Source organism: Pleurodeles waltl, chromosome 12 (assembly GCF_031143425.1).
Source record: "Pleurodeles waltl isolate 20211129_DDA chromosome 12, aPleWal1.hap1.20221129, whole genome shotgun sequence".
Taxonomy (NCBI): Eukaryota; Metazoa; Chordata; class Amphibia; order Caudata; family Salamandridae; genus Pleurodeles; species Pleurodeles waltl.
In genome coordinates, this window is record NC_090451.1 from 667,227,225 (window position 1) to 667,240,622 (window position 13,398).

The 13,398-nt window shown below is 43.9% G+C and overlaps 1 protein-coding gene and 1 long non-coding RNA gene across 8 annotated transcripts in view; one reads left to right on the forward strand and one right to left on the reverse strand.

Annotated features, from left to right (window-relative positions):
* The window catches only part of SEMA6C (semaphorin 6C), a 269,991-nt gene that overhangs the window by 110,803 nt on the left and 145,790 nt on the right, over positions 1-13,398 (forward strand). For 4 of the 5 annotated variants that reach the window (XM_069218491.1, XM_069218493.1, XM_069218494.1 and 1 more), the window contains exon 3: positions 4,356-5,005. The exons of the other annotated variant lie outside the window; for it this stretch is intronic. The gene's annotated coding sequence lies outside the window, so the exon portion shown is untranslated. The remainder of the gene's footprint in view (positions 1-4,355; positions 5,006-13,398) is intronic. 5 annotated transcript variants of the gene reach the window in all.
* Positions 9,160-13,398, reverse strand: part of LOC138268645 (uncharacterized) — a 210,069-nt gene continuing 205,830 nt past the window's right edge. For all 3 annotated transcript variants that reach the window (XR_011200043.1, XR_011200042.1, XR_011200044.1), the window contains one exon: positions 9,160-9,492. This is a non-coding gene — a long non-coding RNA (uncharacterized lncRNA). The remainder of the gene's footprint in view (positions 9,493-13,398) is intronic.

Sequence of the window (13,398 nt, forward strand, 5' to 3'; positions counted from 1 at the left end):
CGTGTTTTCAGCATGGTTTGTGGACTACTTTTTCTATTTCCTATGCAGCGCGATCTTGCTGCACATTTGCCGATGCATTTGACTTCGAGCAAACTTCTGTTTCATTTTGTGTGCTCATTCACACTCATGGCATGGTGCTTCAAATCGGCTTGCTCATGTAAAAATGTATTACTTTTTATTTTATGTGGCAATAAAAGTCCAGTTAGGACTTTACAAGGCTAATAGCTCAGAGTCGAGAAAATGCGAGACCCACTGCATTTCAAATGCTTGTTTATTATTGAATTGGGTCTGGCAACTCTTGATTAGAAGGTGGCAGTTCTAATGTTCTTTCTGCTAGAAGTCACCCTTTGGAAGGGCCGCTAAGAACCTAGTATTGTGTTTACTGATTTATTGTTCTTCAATAAGATTTTCAGCGGTTCCTTGCATAAGGTGAAGATCAGTTATAAAAAGGAAGAAGTTTTGTAGTACGGTGAAAGTTACACATATAGCCAGAGACATAGAGGTACCCATTAGAAGAAGTTGGGTTTTGCTTGTCCGGCAAGGTTTGATGCATTGTTGTAGTATATTCATTGTGTGAAGGTACTTAGCAGATCATTTTCATCCATGGTGTTTAAGGACACTGAGATAAAGCAGGACGAGAAGACCGGGGTCCTCACGGTCCATGATATTGAGACCATCAGGCCACAGTTTTTTTTTTTTACTAAGTGCAGAAAATTGTCAGCTAACATTCCAGTGATTTGCACCTGTATACATTTATTCCCTCTTGGCATGTCACTGGTTATCACTACAGTTGGGCTAAAGGTGATACATAAAAGAAAAAGAACGATTGCACTCTGTCCAAAAGTGCTCCCTCTCCCCTATCCTTCTCCCTTTTAGGGTCTTCCTGTTGTAATCCATTCTGTCTTTCCGTTAAATTAAATTTAATTACCTCCCACCTCTACCCTTCCCTCCAGCACAATCATAGTGGTCAGGTCTGAACTGTTGGTTGACAGATCCCCTGCACATGGGCACACAAGCAACCCCCAGACTAGTTTTGATATGATTAGTGATGTCAAGCTTCAGTTCTGTGGTGAAGCGAGCACAGGACACAAGTCTGGGCATACCTTTCACACTTGGGGCATTCAATGCAAAAACAACAACAACAAGGTAATGGAAAAAATGCTTAATCTCATCCACTGATGATGGCTCGGGCCACAATCCAGATCAGTCTTTCGCCAACTATGACTTTTTAGACAGAGAACTGCCCTATGCAAATCAGTCTTGTTCATGCTTTAGTAGGAAGTCTGTCCTGAACTACCACTGGAACTAAACATCGTCAATCTGAAGAGACCCATGTTAGCTGAAACCACTGTTGTGTTACTTGTTCTGGTTCATAGAAGACCTGGCTTGGTAGTTCGAGCTGGATTGTTCCTACTGGAGAAGGGCTAAGGCTGATTTACATATAGCTGGATCATATCTGAGGTGGCTTGTTGAGTAAAAACAAAGAACTAGAATGTGGCCATTAGTACTTAATAGTGGCTGAGAAAAATTCAATAATTCCATCCATATATTTCTATTTACTTCAGAAAGATGCCTGAAGTGTGACAAGGATGTCCGTACATGAGTCTCGTGCTCAGTGTGCCAGTGGAACAAAGCTACACCCGACTGAAGAGACCCATCCAGGGCAAAACTGATCTTGTGTAGCTTGTGTTCCAGCTCAGGGTGGACATGCATAGCAGTTCAGGCTGAAATGTTCCTACTGGAGCAGTCAAGACGGATATGCATACAGCTGGGTTCAAATTAAGGTAGCATGGTGTGCAAAATAACGTTGAATTGGGATGTGGTTATAAGTAGTTATTAGTGGCTGAGATAACTCAAGTGTTAGAACCATCACTTTATTTTGTTTACTTTTGTCCATTATAAAGTATTTCCATCTCAAAACATGGCACCATTGGTCTATCAACAATTGGCATATTTAATGTACCTTTAAGTCCCTTGTAAAGTGGTATACCATATACCCAGGGCCTGTAAATTAAATGCTACTAGTGGGTATGCAGCACTGATTGTGCCACCCACTTAAGAAGCTCTGTAAGCATGGCTCAGGCCTGCCACTGCACAGCCTATGTGTGCAGTCTCACTGCCACACCGACTTGGCATCTAAAACCTCTTGCCAAGCCCAGAACTCCCCTTTCTTACATATAATTCACCCCTAAGGTAGGCCCTAGGTAGCCCATAGGACAGGGAGCCATGTAAGCACAAAGCAGGACATGTACTTTCATGTCCTAGTAATGAAAAACTCCTTAAAAAAAGAAAAACTCCTAAAGTGTTTTTTTGTTTTATTACTGCAAGGCCTGCCCCTCTCATAGGCCAGTATTGGAAATTACTTATAATAACTTTAAGCTGTAATTACTCATCTGAGAGGAACCGCTGCATCATGTTTAGTACCACTGGAATGGTAATCCTAAATCCTCTTTACTGGTAGTTGAATTTATTATTACTATTTAAGAAATGTCACTTTTTGAAAGTGGACATTTCTCTGCACTCTTTGCCCGGCGTGCTTAAAGCCTATCTCCAATACACATCTGTCTGAGGTTAGATGACAGTTACACTTGTGCATTCCCTTCAGACAGCCACAACACAGGATACTCAGCAACATCTGCGTTCATCTCCATACTAATGGGTCTTCCTGGGGAGGAGGTTGAGTATAGGGCTCACACTTGCATCTCAAAGGGTAGTGGCCAGAGTCCACAAAAAGGGGCTGGTTACCCCCTACTGATAGGCTGAGCTGTAAGGGGGACCTGTGCACTTCCCAGAAATCCTTTGTAGTCCTCCCTCATATCAAAGGTGCTTTCTAGTATAAGTACTGGGCCTCTTGACCCACTAAGACAGTACACTAGGGAAACAAGAAACTCTGCTGGCGTAAAGGCTGCTGCACCAGAAGGATTGCCACTTTGCTGAGCCTGATTGTTCCCAGAAACTGTTGCCCTGCCTTGTTGAGCTGACTGCTGACCTCTGCCCTGCAAAAAAAGAACCCACAAACCCCTCCAGAATGTCCCTAAGGGTTTACTGACTGGCCCCACTCTTCTGTCCTGGGGTCTCGGGAACGTAAAAAGACCTCACCACGAGAAGCCCTGCCATCCTGCCTGTGTCTGCAGCGCTGCCCGAGTGCCATGGCCTGAGTGTGGCAACAGAGGCATCCGTGGTTCCACAATGTTTGGAAGCCAAGGAAAACCACGCCTTCCCTGCAAGGAGTACCTGGAAAGCAGCACGCTGGAAAATGTGAGCCGCACTTTTGTCCAAAGCTCTGCCTCTCACCACCCCTCCCCCTGCCGGTGCTGTGCAGCATGACCATCCAGCACTGCGTGCACCGTTTGGTAGCGCCGCCGACTTCCCAATGACTGGGGGCATCGGCTTGACTGAAAGCCCGGTCCCGTCTTCGACGCACGGCAAGCACTGGCCTGACTCCATTTTACCAGCCTGCCTCCGGGTACTTTCTCGGTCCAGGCCACTGGGGTACTTAGGTGGTTGCTGGACATGGACCCGAGCGGTCTAAAATGGATTACCCGGTGCTCCTCACGGTCAGGGAATAATACCATATTTCAACTAGCAGGCCCGCCCTGCGAGGCCATACTTGATTTATCAGCAGCATAACAACGTTGGCAATAGCCACTGAAAGTGCATTCACTGACACTATCATAAAATGTCCCTAAAACAAACCATGCATATTTGGAGACTCTGCTTAATTCGTGACACCATCTTTTAAAATACTGTGTGGACTCCTCACAAACTCGTATTTGTTGCCGTGGCCTAGTATTATTCTGACCAGATTTATTTAAATGCCTATTTTCTAAACTATTTATTGGACTTTTGTTGTTTTGGTCTTATATCTTTATGTAAAGATTCACTATTTTCTTAAACCTGTGTGGAGTCTTTTGTGGTGTTTCACAGGGTTGCTGTGAGTGTGTTGCACAAATACTTTACACATTGTCTCTGATAAGCCTGTCTCCTCTGTGCCTAGCTACCAGAGGGTGAACCACTTTAACCACTTGAACCATTGTAACTTAATTTCGCTGACTAGTGTGGTTGGTTCTGCCTGTTGTGTATTTCCTAGCCAACCAGAAGCCCCATTCCAAACAGGGCCACTCTGGCTTCTTAAGTGGAAAAACTCCTAGAAGGTGCAGAGAACAGTTGAAAAATTGTAGTCTTAGCGCTAAATTGCTGGGCTGTACAAACGGAAAAACATGTTTAAATGCGTTATTTATTACTGAGTGGTCTCACTAGAGTCGAATGTTCACGTTTTTGATAACTCCATTTGCCCTTCTCCCCTCGTGTCCTCCTGACTACTTGGAGCTCACCCTAGTCTCTCTGTCTTACAGCCTGGGGGAAATGACCGTCGGCACCAACCATCCATCTGAAGACACCTTTGCCGACCTGAAGACATCCCCTTCTACCTGCCTCTATACTCTCCCGCTTCCTGCCTGGAAATCAACATACGCTCTGCCTGAAGGCTTTTCACTAGCTGTTTGGAAACCACCTTGTAATATAATTGAAAAGCTACTCTCCACCCATCTTAAAGCCTTCTCAATTGTTTAAAAAGCCCTGCACTACCTGCCTGGAGATCCCCTCATCATATGACTGGTTATTCTCAAGCCGCTTATTTTTATAAACCACACACCGGCATCCTGCTACACGGCTGGTGCATCTGCCCTAAGCATGGAGAAGCTGAAGATCTCCCATTAGCTATCTGGTAGCTTTCCTGAAATCTCTGTGGATACTAAACTCTACCAGCCGCCTGGAGACTCTCCTACCATCTGCCTGCATGCATTCCTGCTGCCTGGGTGGAGACATTGCTGTTACTTACATTGATACCAACTAGCTACCGACTAAACAGTGCTCACTGTCTCCCTAGAGACCCTTTCACAACTTGTCTAGAGACTGAGTAATTACCATTGTGGATACTCTGCTGCTTCTCTGCCTGAAGCCATTCTCATCACATCTATGCTCACAATCCCAGTGTGAGACACAGGTAAGAAAAAGACGTTCTCTCGTGAGTCTTTTTGTTGTTGTTGTCTGTGTGTAAGTTTAAGTACAGAAAAAGGGAGACACACGGCGTGATTGATTCATTGGCATGCTGCATGCATATCCCAGCACTCAAATAGCCATCCAGGCAAAGGGACAGGAGTGAGGTAGTTTGGCAGACCTGTGGGTAGGTCCAAGTAATGGAATTACAAAAATGCTCTAGTTGACGGCTCATTCACTGGCTCACCCATTACGGGTGCAATGCCCATTCTTTTGGGATGCAGTGGGATCTATGCTTTCAAGCCTGCTACTGACAGCTCCTCATCAGGCCAATGTATACACCAGTTTACACCCCACAGTCATTAAAAATTAGAACCCAACTACTAGTAGCAAGACAAAACTCCACTGTAATAAAAATTGTAGGAAGTTCAAAGATGACACATATCTAGTCATGGGCAATACTATTATGTGGCATTGAAGGACCAAGTTATGTCAAAAGGAAGACTAAATCATGTGACAAGGATGGCAAGTTATACATCAAAGAAGGGACCTTTTGTGCTTTACTAGACAAACTGAAAGCATTTTATGTGGCACATTCTGTTACTGTGTAGTTTTTTTTTTTTTAATACAAAAATGCCAGAAAGGTGCATGAATCCTAAAGAGAATTACTTATATTCTGCCGATTCTATTCAATATATTATTTACAAACAGTTCATGGTTTGCCTTGAATTAAAACACAGAAAGGTCATTTTTAGGGTCGGGCATGCGAGTGCATGGGCTAGCGCATGCGTCTCACTTGCGCGAGACTGCTGCGTTCAGTACAGGGCTAGGAGACCGCCTGTCGCTCACCATTTGTTGGTTAGCGTGGCATTCTTCTTTACAGCCTCGTAATTTGTCAAGGCATGCCTGGAATCACTTCCGTTTCTCTGTGTGGCACAGAAATCAAGCACTTGTTAATGCAACTTAATTAGTGCCCCTACGTTGCTCCCGACGTGATCGAGGTACTATTTGTTGTTTTTAACTTTAAGTGCCCCACAAACAAGGCTTGTGGCTGGCAAAAACGTGCCCAGTAGGCACAAAATTGGAAAGTTTATTTTTTAAAGCGAACTTAATTTTATTATGTTGCCAAGTCGTCTTTTCTCAGTTTCTTCTCATGTTTTCTTTTTGTTCGTGGGCACTGTTGTCAAAATATGACAATTAACTTGTTCGAAATATGCGAGACCTATTGCATTGCAAATACTTGTTAACGTTGTAATTTCGATCTCCCACAATCAAATTGTTTGTGTTAAAACAACACAATGCCATACTTGGTGAAAAACAAACCTACATGTACAAGCATAATGTATGAAAATGATTGCCTCTTTTAATTCTGGGCCACTTATGTTTCAAAACTTATCTTTAGTTTATAATTTACTATTTTCATGCTTTGTGGCTCTTGCACGCAGACTGTGATTAAGAAGCAGCCCTGCAGAACAATATGGTACATTATATAATCATTATGTACCAGTTCACTAGACGACACGTTAGGATTTAAGATGGCACATTTTAAAACGAAATGCCACACTTCTGGGATTTTTCAAGCCCTGGGTGTATCTGTAAAATATTTGCCTGCTTTGAGAATACTTTGTAATATAACGAGTAAAGAAACTAAAACATTTGTATTGTTTTTTTACTTCGATAAGGGCTCAATTTTTCTCTGCCACAGTGTGGACAATGCGTGACTGGTTGGAGCAACGTATGGCTGCATTGCAGTTTATAAGTAAAGAAAATGGAAGTCCACTCAGGCTCTGTATCGTGCAATATTTTTGGGACTGTGTTATACAAGTATAATATATGTACATGTATATATGTACAGGTATATTTGTAGAAAAAAAAAATGCTGTCTGTTAACCATATTACAGTGGACCATACACTTAGATGTTGCGCCAGCCTCATTTCCCCCAATTCTTCGTAAACCTGTTCTTCCCAGATTGGGTTGCCATTTCCCATTTGGGGATGTTGACACCATCTTGCCTAAACTACTACCTCCAAATGCTTGCACATGGCCTACAATAAATGTCTGGCACAGCACTAAACAGTCTGCTCAGATGTTTTAATACCTATTATTCCTTTTCAGCTGGAGTCGTTTTTCTTTCTTTTTGCACCTTCAAAATTCAGTCAAGTCACAGGACTGCAGTAGCCCTGCATATTAGCAAATTGCCCTGGGAGATGGAAATTATGGGACCCCTCAAAACAATTTAAGTAGATGCTGAACATTTAGCAATTTGTCTCTGAAAGAGCCGTGTATGTTTAGATTTAGAATCTAGTGTATCACTAAATTCTTGGAAAGCAGAGCATGCCGTGAGTCAGGATTGAGACGCAAATGCTATGCTGGGCTGAAGGTTGTTACACATCTCTAATTAGTTCTGTTACTGCTGTTGTTTCTCACCTTCACAAATAATAAAACGACTGTCAAAGAGTAAAAATATATATAAAAAAATGAAGTTTATGGTTGTCAGATGACCTTGAAAAGGATTAAAGGTGGGGCGATAGACATGATTGGGATAATTCCTGATTTAGTTGTTTCCGCTGAACTGGTGGTTGTTTTCGGGACACTCCGTTTAGGTGAAGGAGGGTTAATCCTAACTAATCCAACACGTATAAATCCCCAACACTCGCAGCTGGCTCCCTGATGCACAAAGACTCCCTTCAGAATACTGGCAGGTGATACCCACATTCGCTCTGTGCAAAAATGTACCAGACTAATCTGTGCTAATGCATTTAGAAAACAGTTGGTTCTATTAATGCTGTGATCGAGAAGGTGGCCATAGAATGACCTCTGATGCCAGGGACGTGGGGGCCTCTAAAAAAAACTCGCACAAGCACAAAAAGCGTTACTCAGGGTGAGCACAGGTGCCATTTCACAGAAGGGTCCATTAGACTTAGAAGTGGTGTCAAAGGAAAGTCGGGCGGCCTTTGATCGACCAGTGCTGGGTACATAGTGGCGAGTCTTTGGACTGACTGCTGGTGCCAATGAAAAGAGAAGTGACCACCTGCATTACCACAGAAACATGACAGCTTCCTGGTTCACAGGGAAGATGTTGGTGCTCTCTTGCAAGCACGGAGAGGTCCCTTTCGATTGAAGTTTTTGCCAGAACAAAAAAAACACCCCTGTATTGACCACAAGTGCCTTCACCGAAACTCTGAACTTGAAATGACCACTGAGGCCTGTGCACCAAATGATCCCTTGGACTACCTGCCAGTGTAGTGGTGAGCTGCCTCTGAGCACACAAACTTTCTCCAACTGGAGCTGCATAAATACTTTGATCTAACCAGAGACCGGTACACACATTTTTGGCAAAGCAACTTTAGAAGCAGTTCACTGATAGAGACGCACACCTCATTCAAGGTGAATTAAAGATTTCAGTGACCAATCAAATTATTATTTTGAAATGTGCCACAAATGTTGCAAATGCTTAAGTCCCTCATGACATTGACCCTATGGAAGCATTAGACCCATGAAAAATGAATGAGCTGTTTTTAATCAGAAAACAACTCTTATCTGAGACTCCGTAAGTCTCCATAATACTAATGAAGGGGTGCTTTTATCCATCTTTTTGAGGTGGCATATGAATCTGTCACTAGGGTAAACAAATAAAGACTATTAAACACATGTATGCAGATGTGCAGTTACTTTTGTTGAATATGGGTCATGATCAGGGACACTGAAATAAGGCGATTATGTGGCTGCAATGTTTTTGCAGAATTGTAGATTTCCCACATTTGTCCCACATAATTTTGTATTGCATAATCTTCAGATTTTAACAAAAAAATGTAATTGTTTCTAGCTCAAACTGTTCAAACATAACTAAAATCGCAAAGGCACGGTATTGATGGGCAATGGAAGGCACTTTGAAAACATTGACTGGTCAACTTTCTGTTGGTTATTGCTATATTTGTGTGTCAGTTTGGTACCTATGAGGTGCAACCAATGCCCAGAAGTGTTAACAAGTGTTAAAAAGCCAAAGTAATGAATTATCAGATAATGTGCCATATTACGCTGCAGAATTTCCCTGCAGCGTAATTTATGTAACCCTGCCATAAAATAACATTTCTTCTAGCTAATGTGTCAATAATTTTCAATTCTATTAAGGACACGGAGGCGTGGATAATGGTTAGCTTTCTTTGCTGTTTATTAAAAAACATACACTTTTAGTAAACTACATTTCCCAGAAACCTTAGTATGACATCATGTATTTTGCACCAATGATAATGGCTCTGTGCATATAAATGGTATTGTTGCCGTATTTACGTCCTCTTTCTTTGCCTCATTGGATAAACGGAACTCTGGAAAAATAACCTTTTCCTCAAATGGACAGCACTGAAGCTGTAACCATAGAGTAATCTCGAGGATAAGGTTCAGGAACTGGAATCCTCTATGAGACCAACTGGGCCACAAAGAAACTGAAGTCTGGAAACTCCTCTTATTCATCTATTCCGTCTTTGGATCAGTATCTGGGAAAAACAGAGGAAAAAAAAAAACACTGTAATACATAATGTAATGCAGGTTAGAGAAACATCACAGTTGAATATATTTGTAAATTAGGGTAATATGAACAATATTTAAACATTTCAGAATGATAAACACTTTGTTTAGTCAGAGGGTGGGATAATCCTCGCCTCCGTATTCTTAATAGAATTGAAAATTCTTGACGTGTTAGCTAGAATTTTTTTTATTCTATGTCAGGACCGGAGTCTTTAGATTATGCTTGTTCAAAGCTGTTGTAATGAAACAGAAAGCCACATCTAGAACTGGTTTGTAGTAAAAGGTTTTGAAAGTAGAATCAGCAGACCAGTTGGCTGCTCTCATTATGGCCTGGTCATGAGAACCTAGACCGTAAGATTTTGAAGTCACGGCTCCTCTGAGTGAGCTCCAGTTAAGAAGTATTGATACCTGCCTCGGAGAGGATCCATTTCACTCAGAGAGTCGAAGTAGCAAGAGACTGGATGGAAGGGTTTCCAAAAGGCAGTTAGGATTTGCCCTCCATTGGATTGACAAACTCTCTGGCAAGGTCTTCATATTCTTTTAGACACTGCACAATGCATAACTTGTGTTTGTCTGAAAAGGAAGGGTAAGCAATCGGCTTAGAAAGCATTTTTGTCCATCTGGTTAAGGTGAAGGATACCCGTCCGGGGAAAACACCCTACCTGAGTTATCTAGGGCTTTGAGATTTGACACCCTTGTACAGGAAACTAAACCTAGTAGAATGGTCAACTTTGCTGAGAGTTGTTATCTGGATAAGTCGGAATTAGCATGCCATCCATGAAGAAATTTGAGGATGATAACATCCCAGAGGACCAAATATTTTTGAAGAGAAGGATTGGCTAAACGATTAACTCTGACAAGAGGGTGTTTGCCTGCAGGTTTACCCTCTAAGAGAAAATGACCTGTTGATATTGCAGACTGATAATTGGTCACAGAAAAGTAGGTTAATACATTGGGAGCCATTTCTGTTAGGAAATTGATGACCGAGGCAACGGGGATCCCAGTGGCTTCAATCCCGGTTTGTCACACCAACCCAACCATATCTTCCAGGATGAAGCATATTGCTTTTGGTTAGAATCTGACTAGGACTTGGATATGAAAGAGCGAGATTGGTCTGAAATGTCTGGGGAAAACAGTGTTTCCTGAAATTTCCCAGGCCATGAGATGGAGACGGTCCTGTAGAAGAAGCGGGTGTTGTAGGCACACCAGGTCCAAAAGAAAATTTGGGACTGAGGGAATCTGAACTGGGCAGTCGCAGGACATCTCTAGAAGGACAGGGAACCAAGGCTGGGCTTTCCAAGGCAGAGTAACTAGGATCAGTTCTGCTTGATGATGGAGTCTATATGCTGACACTATCTGAATCAAGAATTGAGGGAAGGCATAGTACTGAGGACCCTTCCAATTCTGAAGGAAGGTGTCTGTGGTTAGAGCCAACGCAACCTGTCTCCAAGAGAAAAACCTCCCCAACTGAGAGGCCAGATGGGATGCAAAGAGATCCGTGTGGAACGGACCCCAGCAACTCGGTAGTGCTTGAAAGATGATTGAGTGAAGCGACCACTTGCTGGAATCTCAGCGATATCTAGAGTTCCAGTCAGCTGCCACATGGCTCTGACCCGGCAGGTATTCCGCTGCCTCTGATGTTGGAGCCAATAGTGCCAGAACGTCTTTGAGATTTCTGCTAGAATGTGAAATCTGGTCCCTCCTGGTTTGTTTATGTAGCTGACCACTGAGATAATGTCCATTCTCAGCAGAATGCAGCAGCTGGATCAAGGAGCTAGGGCTTGTACTGCAAAGAACCCTGCTAAAAAATCTAGGCGATTTATGTGAAGGCTGGATTCCACCAGGGAACAGCAACCTCTGGTGGAGATATTTCCACATCTGGCACCCCACCCCCACAAACTGGTGTCTTCTTCTAGAATGATGTCCGGCCAGGAGCCGAATATGGCTCTCATTCCAGGCAGTCATGTGGTCTAGCCACCGTTAAAGCTTGGTCCTGGTCTCTGGGGTCAAATCAATCAGCTCTGAGTAAGCTATTCCCCTCTGAGGGTGGCCATGATGATGGCCTGGATAGAAAGGATGCCAGCAGGCCTACTATTCTGGCTAGCACTCTCAAGGACAATTTGCCTTTATGTAGGGTGGAGCAAATTTCTTCTGTTAGGTATGTAACTTCTGTGCCAGAAGTGACAATTGGGCCAACACAGCGTTTGTGAAAACCTAAAAATTCTATGCATTGGGAGGGGGCAAGAATGGATTTCTTTTCATTGACCAGGAGGCCTGGATCTTGGAGGAGGTGGGCTGTCCTCTGCCATCGGGGAATGTTGTCCAAGTAGGTAATCAGATGAACACCTCTGGTGCGAATATTCCTGACTACTGGACACAAGACCTTGGTAAAGCACCAATGAATGGAGGACAGTCTGAAAGGAAGCACTTTGAGCTTGTACCATTGGTTGTCCTACACAAACTGAAGACACTTATAGTGAGGAGAAATATCGGAATGGAGGGGATAGGCATCCTTCAAGTTGAGGCATACCATCCATTATTTTTCCCTGAGGAGATCTCTGAGGAAGTGAATCCCCTCCATTTTGAAATGGCAGTAGAGAATTGAACTCTTTGATCACCAAGCAGGAATCCCATGGCTCATTTTGTTACCACAAATATATTGCAGCAAAAGTCAGAAAGGTCGAGTCAACAAGGACAAATTGCACCCTTTTGCAGAAATTGGGCTATTTCAGCTTGAATAAAAGATCGATCTTGTTGGAAAAAAGCGATGGGCAGTGGAGCAGGGTACTGTAGGGGAACCCTAAAGATCTCCATCTTATGACCTGTCAATGTTTCTATGACCCAGGGGTCAGCAGTCAGAGAAATCCAGTTGGAGAGAAAGTATTGGGTCCTGCCCCCACCAGGCAACAGAGGAAGGGTGAATCCGCCTTCCCATGGGAAGTTCCTCCGGTGTCGTAGTTGCCCTGTGAGCGGTAGGAACCTCTCCTGTAGCGGTAGCAACCTCCTTAAGTCTGGGCAGGATAGAATGTTGCTTGGGCTTTGGAGGAATAACTCTGGGTGAATAGTATGGATTGGGGGTTCGTACGGTTGGGGGGGGGGGGAGAATGTATGATTGCGTCAGGATCAAAGACCAGGGGTTGATTGGGTCAGATGGGGAATAGAAGGCCTCAGAAGGGGTCTGGTTCTGAGGAAGATAGTATCATCCGAATCGGGGGGGATGACTGATAACAATCAGTGTCAGATGGGGACAGTTGGGCAGAGCTGCTAGTAGAGGGAGTGACAGCGTAGTTGTGGTCCTGGGGTGGGGATTGTGACGTGCGGGCCATTGTCGCCATGTGGAGCAAGATGTCACCCATAAGGTGCAATGTGCCCTGATGGGTTGGGGTGGGGTGGCAGGGTAGGGCGACATGGACATGCCATATAACTTAAGGTGGCGGGAGAGAGGATGGAGAACCTTAGCTAAGGCCCTATTGACGCACTGGGTCACAGAACCGTCTAAGGCTTTCACAATGCCATCCACCAGTCTGAGGTACTCCTTTAGATCATGAGGCCCTTGGCGCTCAGCCATAAGGAATAACTAGTAAGTGAGAGGCAATAGTTAGCTGTTTTGGAGCAGCAGTGAAAAGGCCCTGGTAGGCTTGAAGTTGGGGGGGGGGGGAGCTTTGATGGCCGTTGAGAGCGCAAATAGTCTGTGAGGGGACAAAGCCTGGGTTAGGTGAAGTCTCAAGCCCCTCAGGAGAACATGTATGGCCAAACAAACTTTCCATGGTGTGTGGGCATAGGGGAGGTGATTTCACGCCACCACGTGCACTGAAGCAGGTGGTGAGCTCGCTCATGCAGAGCCACGCGTGTACCCGATCACCCGATATCTGTGG